The following is an 11,402-nucleotide window of genomic DNA, read 5'->3' as shown; positions in this document are numbered from 1 at the left end:
TACAGTCATGGTTTGTGGATGAAATAGTCTGATCAACTCTGCTCTGTGCTCCTCAGATTTTCTCTATTGCCCAAACACATGCTCACTGCCTGCTATAAATACGTTTTTCTCCCCATCAATAATATCCTTCCATCCTTCATTCTTTGAGGGATTTATGCCAGGACTGGAATCAAGCATCAACTCCACTAGAAGTCCATCTCTGGCCTCCCAGATGGTAATAATGCTTCTTTTCTCCCTACTCCCCATCACATTGTACATATCCCCATTACGGTGCTTCTTGTGTTGTGCTATGATCATCCATGAGCATTTTTGTCTTCTTTTTCATTGCATAAGCCCTTCCAGGATAGCACTGTGTCGTACCCACCTCTATGTCTGCAGGGCAGGCACACAGTCACTTTCTACACACTTCTGATAAAAGGATGAATGAATAAGTGGCAATGAATGGGCATAAGAATTGCACTGACTACTTTCTGTCTGAAGTTGACAAGAATTCCAGGAACATCTGTAATATTATCCACCTGTTAGGTCAGAAGGCAATGGACATGACTTGGCTTTCCTGTCTTGTGGACAAAAGAGCTCAGTTAGGTAAGAAATGTAAAATCTTAGAGCAGAACCTGGTATTCCCATCCCCTCAGTTGTTGTTTAACTCTTATTTTTCTAGTTTTAAAAAGTTACTGCTTTTGGTAATTTTCCAAGGAAACTTTGAATCTAATCAGAGAAACTATAAGTAGAGAGAGAAGGCAAATCTGCCCCGAAGGTCACCAGACAACTCAAGGCAATAGAGACATGTGCAGGATATTGGGCCTGTCAGTCAAGCAGCCCATGGGAATGACCCTTTGAAACTCATTGCCATCCTGACCACTCCATAGATATCATGGGAATAGTATTAATTAAATTAGTGATCTATTTCTGAGGGGTCTAGAGAAGATAACTTTAAGATACGCTTTTCATTTAGTTTTTCTTGAAGATACAGTGCATCGTAACCAATCACTATTTCTTCTGCCATTGGCTCCTGGCAGGTTTAGAATCCAACAAGTAGCTCATCTCTTCTCTAGCAAGTGTCTCAGACTTACAATCTACACTTTTGTGGTGGTCTCATTCCCGCGTAAATTTATCTTTCTATCCTTGTATTACTTTTTGCTTCTTTACCTGGTTCTGATAGATGTTATCTTATTGTTGTCTACTTTTATTAAAAATTTTTTTAATGTTTATTTTTGAGAGACAGACAGAGTGCGATCAGGGGAGGGGCAGAGAGAGAGGGAGACACAGAATCCGAAGCAGGCTCCAGGCTCTGAGCTGTCAGTGCAGAGCCCGACGCTGGGCTCGAATTCACAAGCTGTGAGATCGTGACTGGAGCCGAAGTCAGACACCCAACCGACTGAGCCACCCAGGGGCCCCTACTGTTATCTACTTCTGATAGATGCTATCCTACTGGTTTGTGGTATTTTTATAAACAGCCATAAATCCTTTTCGAATTAAAGTAATGTAGTAGAAATATTACATATTTATATAAAAACAGAAGCAATAATCAAAATATTTAATAACTACTATGACATTGTCATCGACCAATCAGAAAGGTGCTATCCATTAATGAACAAAAATGTCACACAGGTGCAAGCAAGCAGAACACCATCCTTGCTGATCAACAAACTAAGCAGCATCATTTCAGGTGGAAGAGAGAGCATTTGGCTTGGACTCAAAGGACTAGGAAAAGCACTGCCAACAAGGAGAAGTACTGAAGGAAAAGTCAAACAGATTTGATTTGGAAAGCCTGGCTCTGTTAGTCACTTTCTGAGTTTCAGATTTCTCACCTGCAAAAAAGGAAAAGAATACTTGCCTGCTTCGCTGGGCTGGTAGAGAAAAGAAGATATATGAGTTCTCTGCCAAAAAAAAAAAAAAAAAAAAAAAAAAAAAAAAAAAATATATATATATATATATATATATATATATATGAACTAATGTAGAAATGTTGCATCCCAAATGATTATTTGGGCCTTTCAGCAAAATTTTTCAATGAATCACATCTCCTTCCAGTTTTTCTCATAGCAGGGAACCTTTTCACACATTAGCAATGTCTCAACTTTGGTCTTCTTGGATAATTTTACAGATTGTTGCTCAAATTAGTGGATTCTGTAATGGAGCAAAGTAGATACACGAGGTGGCCAGGAGCTACAACTCTGTGCACAGACTACTCTATAGTGGCCTTGGGATTGGGCCACGTGGCCACAGGAGCAGCCAGAAAAGAGGAAGGGGCAGGTGAAGCCAAAATTCAAGCCAGGCGTTTCAACTTCAGCCCTTAGCCAACGAGGTCATTTTCCACGTGTTCTTGGCTTCCACTAGATGAAATGTCTCCTAAATGTTGAACATACAAATCTAAGCCCATTAGATGAGCCAGCCGGGCCAGCACAATGGTACTTGGCATCCTGGCCGTGTCACCTGGAGCTGGATCTTTGCGAGCACAGCTACCAAGCCAGGGCTTGAGGTTATAATTTGTCCTTTATGTCCATGAGTTGCTTGTCCTCAGAGGGGATAACCTCCGTTTCTGGGGAGCTCACTCCTTCGTATCTCTTAGAGGCAGAAGGGTATGGTGGTTAAAACTTTCTGACATGGACTATCTGTGTGGCTTTGGCCTTCAGTTTATTCATATATCATGTGGAAATAATAAGAGTACCCAAGTCAGAGTGGTAGCACATATTTAATGAGATCATTCACATAAAGCAGAGTGCTTACTGCTCACAGAATCATTCTATGTGTGTAAAGTATAATTACTATCCATGCCCCCACAAGAGAATAATATAGTTTCAAACTCATTAACACAGCCAGGCTGCTACTGATTGTTCAAGCTCATTCCCACCCTCTCACAGATATTCGTTATTATAGCCACACCTCACATTTTTTTTCACACCTGCTCTGCTTTAATTGCTCTGCCCCCTCTGCATGGAAAGCTGTGATACTGTAATATAATAAGAAGTGTATACTTGATCTTTGTTCCCAATTCCTGGCACAGAACTGCCAAACTCTTGGAGTTTCCTGAGTGATAGAGGAGAAAGGAACATCTTTTATTTTTCATAATATATCCCTTTCAACCATACGTGAGTTTATACTAATGGGGTGACTTGTGGAAAGCTCCAAAAGATGGAGGGATGCTTCCAGGAGAACCAGCCATGTGATTACAGGGTTATAACTTTCAGGGTCTTCCCCAACCTCCTCAGGAAGGGGAGAGGGGCTGGAGATTTTCAATTACCGGTGGCCAATGATTTAAGCAACCATGCCTATGTAACGAATCCCCCACAAAAACCCCAAACAACAGGGTAGAGAGAGGTTCCTGGTTAGTGAACACATTGAGGTGTTGGGAGGGTAGTGAACCCAGAGAAGGCATGGAAGCTCCATGAACCCCTTCCCACCTTGCCCTATGCTTGCTTCCCTTCCTTCTTGCTGTTCCTGAGTTGTATCCTTTTATAATAAACTGGTACACTAGTAAGTAAACTGTTTTCCCAAGTTCTGTGACCTGTTCTAGCAAATGTACCAATCCAAGGAGGAGTTGTGGGAACCCCCGTTTATGGCCAGTCAGTTAGAAGTACAGGTGACAACCCAGGCCTTGCAATTGGTTTATGAAGTGGGGGACAGTCTTGTGGACTAAGCTCTTAACCTGTGTGGTCTGTCCAGTTAGTGTAGGAATTTAAATTGTAGGACACTCAACTGGTGACTGCCGAGAACTAGAGAATTGCTTGGTGTAGAAAAACCCACACATCTGATGTCAGAAATGTTGGTGTGAGTATAGAAAAAAACAGTGTTGCTGTGGTTGTTGCTTAATGCCTTTACAGACTTTTATTTCTTACTACATCCTTGTAGCAACTCAAAGCCATCCCACTCAGGAAGTCTTCTCATAGCTATCTCTCAGGACGAGATAAGTGTCCATTCCTTGCTATCTTGCTTTCTGCATGAAACTCAAGTCTTCTCCCACCTGGATTGTTGAGACAGAGACTACATTTTTTCATTCTGCTATCTTCCCCAGCATGACCTAACAGAAAGTTGGTGCTCAGTAAACATCGAATGAAATTGTAAATGGACAAATAAGTTTAACAGATTGGGATACTTGCATTGTGTCCAGGCTTATGAGGTGTCAGCCAACATGGTATGACTTCATAGATGCAAGGAAAGTGGCCTGATGTCCTCAAGCGCCCTTCCACCAGGGGCCTCATTTCTCAGAGCTCCACTCATTCATCTATCCTTGCATAGGCACAACACTGTGCTGGATTCCTGTAGTATAAAACACAATCAGACCTGGATGCTACTCCACAACAGTCTTCCCCTGTGCTGATGGTTTTAAATCCCTATTTTGAGTTTGGACAGTGTGTGCACAGGAAGCTCTTCTCTAAATGTCCTTTATGCCTTTGGAACATGAATGAAGGATCTCAGATACATTCTGGCTAGGGCACTGAGGGAGAAATAGGGAGAACCTGAGGCCTCTGGGCATTTAGAGAGGGCCAGGGAAATGATTGTCAGGGAGGAAAGGAAAGAGCTAGAGGGGGCCAAGTCAGAATGTCTCTGCTTAAGACACATCACTGAAGGAGCTGGCCCGGGAGGAAGGCTTATTAATAATTAGTCTCAGCGGGAAAGGGATCTGAAAATAATGATGCTCTAAAAGAGAGTCTATCTTGGAGCTAAATAGACCGTAGTTTGAATCTCATCTCTCCCCTTAGTAGCTAGAAAGACCTGGCCAAACTTCATAGTCTCTGATCTTCAATTTCCTCATCTGTGCAAATGGAGATGGCCTCATGGTGTTTGTTGTGATGTTTAAATAAAATTTAGTGGGGCACCTGGGTGGCTCAGCCGGTTAAGCTTCCGACTTCAGCTCAGGTCATGATCTTGAGGTTCGTGAGTTCAAGCCCCGCGTTGGGCTCTGTGCTGACAGCTCAAAGCCTGGAGCCTGTTTCAGATTCTGTGTCTCCCTCTCTCTGTGACCCTCCCCTGTTCATGCTCTGTCTCTCTCTGTCTCAAAAATAAATAAACGTGAAAAAAAATTTTTTTTAATAATAAATAAATAAATAAATAAATAAATAAAATTTAGTACCAAACAGCCAGTTAGATTGTGTGCTCAATAAATGCCACTCTTTTCTCCTCTCCTACTAAGTACAAAGCAATCTCTGTGCTTTGATGTGCTTTCAATCAACATGGCTATATATCTCTTCACATACAAATCAAGAAAGCAGGTAGCGCACCTGGGTGGCTCAGTCGGTTAAGTGTCCGACTTCGCCTCAGGTCATGATCTCACACTTGGTGAGTTCGAGCCCCACATTGAGCTCTGTGCTGATGGCTCAGAGCCTGGAGCCCGCTTTGGATTCTGTGTGTCTCCCTCTCTCTCTTCCCCTCCCTGCTCACCTCTGCGTCTCTCTCTCTCTCTCTTTCAAAAATAAACTTAAAAAATTTCAAAGCAGGAAAGCAGGGGCTGCAGGCAAAGCAGAAGCTGTGCTGACTTCAGGCACGATGTGGCTAGGGCTGCTTGGGTCTACATCAGGTAAGACAGCCTAACCAGGATTCAGAAGAGACTTAGATGGATTCCCTCAAGATGAGCCCAGTCCCTCCTTAAGATAAAGCTGCTGGAAGTGCTATCCTTGTAGCTCCAGACACTAGGAGAGCTGACTGGTGGGGCAGCACTGGCCCCCTAGCTCTAGCTCTTACCTGTTGGTAGCCAGAAGCTGGTCCCACTGCTCTCCCAGAGTCTGCCTGATACTGTGGGCAGGCACATAGGGTGAGAGGTGGGGTGGGGCTGTGCTTCATTCAAACATGCAACTTCAAAGTCTCTGGGGATGTCGTCTGGCATGGACGAGAGTCAGGGGCAGCTGGAACTGTGGAATTTCCAGTTACAAAAGGTCCCATTCAGAGCTTCATGCCCTGTTGCACAACAAGGGAACAAGGAGACATTTGATGGCATTAAAAAGCCCTTGAGCTCAAAACAAAGGGACACAACTCTCTCTGCATTGTCTTCTGAGCTTTAGACCTGACTTGTGTGATGGGAGGTTATAAAAACAGGTGACATCTTATCTCAGTCTGCCTTGACAGAAAGCTAGCTTCTGGACATAGACCTGGAGGCAGTGCCCTCTGACGTGGGTCCCCCCTTAAGGCTCTAGCATCCATTTAATCTGGGCAGTAAAGGAGCTGGGTCAAAGACCCAGTCAGCTGGTACATAAATATGAGCTCTCTGAGACTCATCTCCCTCATTCTGATAACCAATCCATTCCCCCATTGCTTCCTGCACCACTCCCATATCCATCCCTATTATACTGTCCATTTAGCCCACGAGTTCTGAAAGTGACCTGAGAGGCACAATCTCTGAAACCATGTCTAAAAACTTCCACAACAGTCCCAAATCATAGTGTCACCCTGAGCTGAAATTCATATTTAAGAGGTTACTCCAATAAGCTGTATGTGCGAGAGCATCTTATATACATAGTTCATGATTTATTCCTTATACCCGGATGAGGGAACAGAAGCTCAGAGAAGTTGTCCTCGGCCCAGTACTAGTAAGTGACAGAACTGTGGATTTTCGCCCATCAGCATCATCATGACATCTGCGTCAGCCCCTCACATACAGTATTTGCCATTGTAAGAGAGTCCACCTCCCCCAGTGGTGATCATGCAATGGACATGAGCCATGGTAGACATTGGTGGATACTGCTGGAATCTTCTGGAGTGCCTTTAAAAGAGCTTAGCACAGAGCTTTTAAAAAATTGATTCTAAAAATAATCTAATTATTTATGCTGAGCATGTATGTACACTGAGCAGTATCTGATTTTGCTAATTTCTCCATGCACTAGTGGCTCATATCCCATTTCTAAATTAGAAATTTCATAAATCGCTGTAAGTGTGCACCTTCAGAAGCATAATTATAAGCAGCACAATGTATGTTTTAAAGTGTGAAACACTTAAGTTTCAAGAACACGGTATCCCTGTGCAGACAGAAAAGGTAATTACTTACATGCCAACTCACGACTGGGAAAATGAGGTCACCAAAGAGACCTTAACAATGGAAATCTTGTGTTTCTGGGGCACATGTTCAGTCAGAGACATGAAATTTTAAAGAATCTTCATCTGCAGGAATGATGCCAGCTCCTCTCTCCTGCACATCCTCTCTGTGGATTAATCATCGGGCCCCCGGTAACCACAATGTGACCGCTATGTGAGGCGCCTTCTTCCCTGAAACAATGAAGTTCTGTCCGTTTGTCTTTGGGAGGCATTTACAGCTCGAGGACATCGCTCTGTTTTATTTCAAGTGCTCAGCGCTGGCTTCTTGGGACATGGCTGGAAGGGGTGTTGAGCTGGATTGGGCAATAACAAATGTTCCAGTGGGACACTGAGACATTCTTACCATGTAGGGCACCCAGCAGGGACACATTTTGAAAGGTGAGGAAGGCAAGAGTGTGTTTCATAAAGCCCAGTGTGAACACGTTTCCCCGGTACTCTGGTGAAGCTGTGAGGGTCCTGGTCTCAAGGCCTTAGTGGGGTCTTCCTCATGTAAAGGTTATATGACAAGGAGGAACACAATTGCTAGAGCCCTGACTTTGTCTCGATAACTGGTGAGATGAAATAGTCTCTGTTCATCTGGCTGGGTAGAGCTCCGGAATGCGGTAGCTCTGCCTGAGGGGCCCCCGTGGAGTATACAGAGCAACATTGTCATTCCCAGAAGAAGGTGGCAGCCGCCTTGCACAGTAGGCTGCCCTCCCACCCCCATGCATAAAGGCAGCAACCCAGAGTTTTTAAAATAATAAACAGGTGGCCATGGGCTCCCAACACAAACTGCAGAATACCAGTACAATTCGACTTGACTGAACAGGTTTTAGACCACAACACAGGAAACCCAGAGTCCAAAGGCTTCCCACTCCACACACTGTGCCTCGGAATCCATTAGAATGATCATCTTGAAGCTTCGTGTCTGGGAGAGAATCTCCTACATAGCAGCCAAGGAGGGGGAGATTCAAAGGTCTTGAGTTAAGCCATCTTGCTTCCCGTCTTTGGGATATGCAAATGCAAAAGTCACTGGGGTTCTGAGCGTCATGTGGACATGACTCCTTCTCCCCAGGTCTGAGTGGGTCTCTCTACTTGAGTGATTTGCAGGGCATCTGGGTAGCTCAGTCAGTTGAGTGTCCGACTTCAGCTCAGGTCATGATCTTGTGGTTCAGTTTGTGAGTTCAAGCCCCACATCAGGCTCGCTGCTGTCAGCGCAGAGCCCACGTCAGTTCCTCTGTCCGCCCCCCCCACCCTGCTCCTTCCTTGCTTGTGCTCTCTCAAAAATAAATAAAAACATCTTTAAAAAAGTAACTCTCCAACCTCCCTCCTCTAACTCAGAGCTGGACACAGGGAAAGCACAGGCTGGGAGATGAGGAAGGACAAGGTCTCAGTCAAGTTCATAAAAAAGACCTCTTTAGCAACCCTGTTCTGAACTTCTAGAGTGATGTTGGTGCAAGAATGGCAGTAGTAACTCCTCTGCAGTCTGAAAAAACTGGAAACAACCAAAGACTGGGAATCGGAGAAACTGGATTTTCTTTCTGGCTCTATTACCTGAAGATCATGTGACTTCGGATAGATTATTTACCTTTCCTGGGACTCAGTTTCCCCATCTACACCTATAAAATAAAGGTAATAACAAACTTGCCCTGGGGTCATGCCATAGTAGATAACTAATATCAATTATGTAATTAACTACTGATTGAAGGCTTAATAGCTACCTCAAAGTTGCCGTGTTAACTGAGATGGTCTCTGACACTTGTCTCACAAATGATAAGCATGTGCAACTTAGAAAGTCTGATAAGGAAGCCTACCTCTCCAAGAAGCCTGGAGAAAGCTTCTCAAGATGTGGGGATTCACAAAATGTAGGCTGCAGAACACTGATTCTGTGACATATTAACAGGTATTCTGTGCAGGGAAATTTTCATGGGGAAATAGGAAATTCTGAGTTAAACAAATGTAAATAGGTTTCTGTGCTGTAGATTTTTCTAGGGTGTGTTGTAAATTTGTGAGAGACATCCAAGGCCACTTTTTCCAAGTTCACCTAGTCATTGAGCCCCTTTCCACGTGGTTCTCCAGAATCTTGTCTTCTTGAGTGATATACTAAAGACCAAAGTCAGGAAAATAACTGCTTTAGACATAATCTTGCAAAGGAGTTTCCATGGAGCCCCTCCTAGGCAATAAACCTTTTGGTTTCAGTGGCTGAATATGTATTTATTCCCTTGCCAAGTATTTCACAAGACTGTGCCCACTTCAGGTTATTTCGGGCTATCAGCATGCTTTCATAACAAATTGTTTTCATCTGCAAAGTGGAAATAAATATTGGTAAAGAGAACGGAGCAGCCAGCAATTTGAGTTCCTATCTCACCAGTATCTAGATACTTCCAGGTGATGGCATATGAGCTGCACCCTTTAAACCCTGAGCAGGAGCCACATCCACAGAGGTTAAAGTGAAGGAGCTGGGTGACAGAAACAGCCCCACAACTTCCAGACGGAAGGAATGAGGTAAAGGAACCCTATTGTCTCCTAAGGGTCTGAGATACTCAAGAAGCCACCAAAGGCCCCTGCAGGAATCATGAGTATGTGCCATAGAAGAGCCTAGAAAACAAAGGACTAGCTTCTCCAAAATAACCCATATGCCTAGGTCAATACAGTGATACCAAGAACCAGGAGCTGGTGACAGATCTTCATTCATGGTTATCTTCATGTCTATGAATAGAAACAATTAGCCCATGACAGAGTTTTGGAGCCCCTCAACGGAAACTAGATGATATCTGGCATTGGTGTTTTCTCACCATCTTAGAAAAAAAGCTTCCCTTTTGGGGAGATGAACTTGCTAGTCTGGGGGTTGGGGAATATCAGAAAACTGGTCTACCACCTCAAAGAGGGGAGCTGTTTTTCCAGGTTGCTGGGACAACTCAGTGACAAGCTTAAGGAAGCCCCTTTGTGAGGAGCTTGAGGCACAAGTCCTGCCTGGGATCAGCAATTCTGAGCCTGTCCCCAGGGTCCTGTCACTCCACAGTTAACACTCCTGAATTTACAGTCTCCGCAGTCATCTTCAAACTTGCCTGGATGAGAAGGGGGAAAAAAAGAAAAAAAGGCAAAAATATTCAGAGAAAATACATTTATTCATTAATGATTGCTAAAAAGCTTCAAAATGCTGAGTTTAAAAAATATATTTTGTGTATTCATTGATGTATTCACTCAGAACCAATCATCAAGACTCTCCTGTGCTAGAGATTGGTGATCAAAGAATGAATGACGCTAGTTGATGCCCTCGAGGAGTCCACAGTCGGTTGGGGGAGGGGAAAAACTCAGTCTCACAGCCCACAACGTGGAATATTCCATAGAAGACACAGGGAACTGTAGGAGAACTGAGGTAAGGTTCTGAATCAAGTCCGAAGGGAGGCTCTGCTCTAACACATCCTCGGCTAAGGTTGAGCATGACAGCAGTTGGTCAACCAAAGAAAGGGGCTGAAGAGAGAAGGTTTCCAGACCAAGGAAGCAGATAGAAGGGATGTCCTTGTCCCAGTTTCTCCTATTCCCTGCATCTGCTTCCTGTTGCTGCTATAACAAGCTACCACAAGTGTAGTAGCTTACAACAATACAGACTTATGACTATAGAGTTCTAGAGATCAAAAGTCTGAAATGGGTCCCATGGAGCTGCAGTCAAGGTGCCCGCAGGGAGGCTCTAGGGGAGAATTCATTTCCTTAGCTCTTCAAGATTCTAGAGGATGCCCACATTCCTTGGCAGGTGACTCCCAGCCAGCAATTACATCACTGTGACCTTTACTTCCATGTTCACTTCTCTTCAAACTCTCACTCGCCTGCCTCCCTCTTCCCCTTATAAGGACCCTGTGATTACACTGGGCCACATGGATAATCCAAGATAATCTCCCCACCTCAAGACCCCTAACTTTATTCTATATTCACTCATATCTACAGAGACGCTTTTACCATGTAAGGTAGCATATTCACAAGTTCTGGGATTAGAACATGGACATTTTTGGGAGGGCCACCATTCTGACTACCATACCATTTATGGCACTAAGTTTCTCCACTCATAAAATTGGTTGGATCTCATGGCCTCTAGGAACCTGTCCAGTTCTGTCTACCAGTGGGTAGCAGATAGTTATCCAAAGATTAGAGCCTGGCAGACCATATCAGGAGACTGACATGACTTTCCACTCTAGGTGCCTAAACAATTGAAACAGCTTTAGATTCCTGGTCTTTGGTATGAGACAAAAGCCCGAGAGTATCTCCACTACACATGCTCTGCCCATGGTTCTGCAGTCACCTGATAGAGACATCAGGAGATTGACCCATCCATACCTGGAACAAAGGGAAGGCAAAATAAGATTCTCTTCCTTTACTAGAAGGAAAATCTTGTTCTAAAA

The 11,402-nt window shown here is 44.0% G+C and overlaps 1 long non-coding RNA gene across 2 annotated transcripts; it reads right to left on the bottom strand.

The window, feature by feature from the left end:
- Positions 1-2,676: 2,676 nt before the first annotated feature.
- On the bottom strand, positions 2,677-10,206 carry LOC109268102 (uncharacterized). 2 transcript variants are annotated; one of them, XR_002080473.2, is made up of 3 exons: positions 6,980-10,206; positions 5,683-5,895; positions 2,677-4,260 (listed from the first exon to the last, which is right to left on the bottom strand). It is a non-coding gene; the product is annotated as an uncharacterized LOC109268102 (long non-coding RNA). The 2 variants fall into 2 exon arrangements; XR_002080472.2 differs by lacking the exon at positions 6,980-10,206 and adding an exon at positions 6,476-6,971.
- Between the last annotated feature and the right edge of the window lie 1,196 nt (positions 10,207-11,402).

Source organism: Panthera pardus, unplaced genomic scaffold (assembly GCF_024362965.1).
Source record: "Panthera pardus isolate Hobbes unplaced genomic scaffold, ASM2436296v1 HiC_scaffold_26, whole genome shotgun sequence".
Classification (NCBI taxonomy): Eukaryota; Metazoa; Chordata; class Mammalia; order Carnivora; family Felidae; genus Panthera; species Panthera pardus.
Note: the sequence above shows the minus strand (reverse complement) of the source record. Positions and strands in the feature narration are given on the sequence as shown.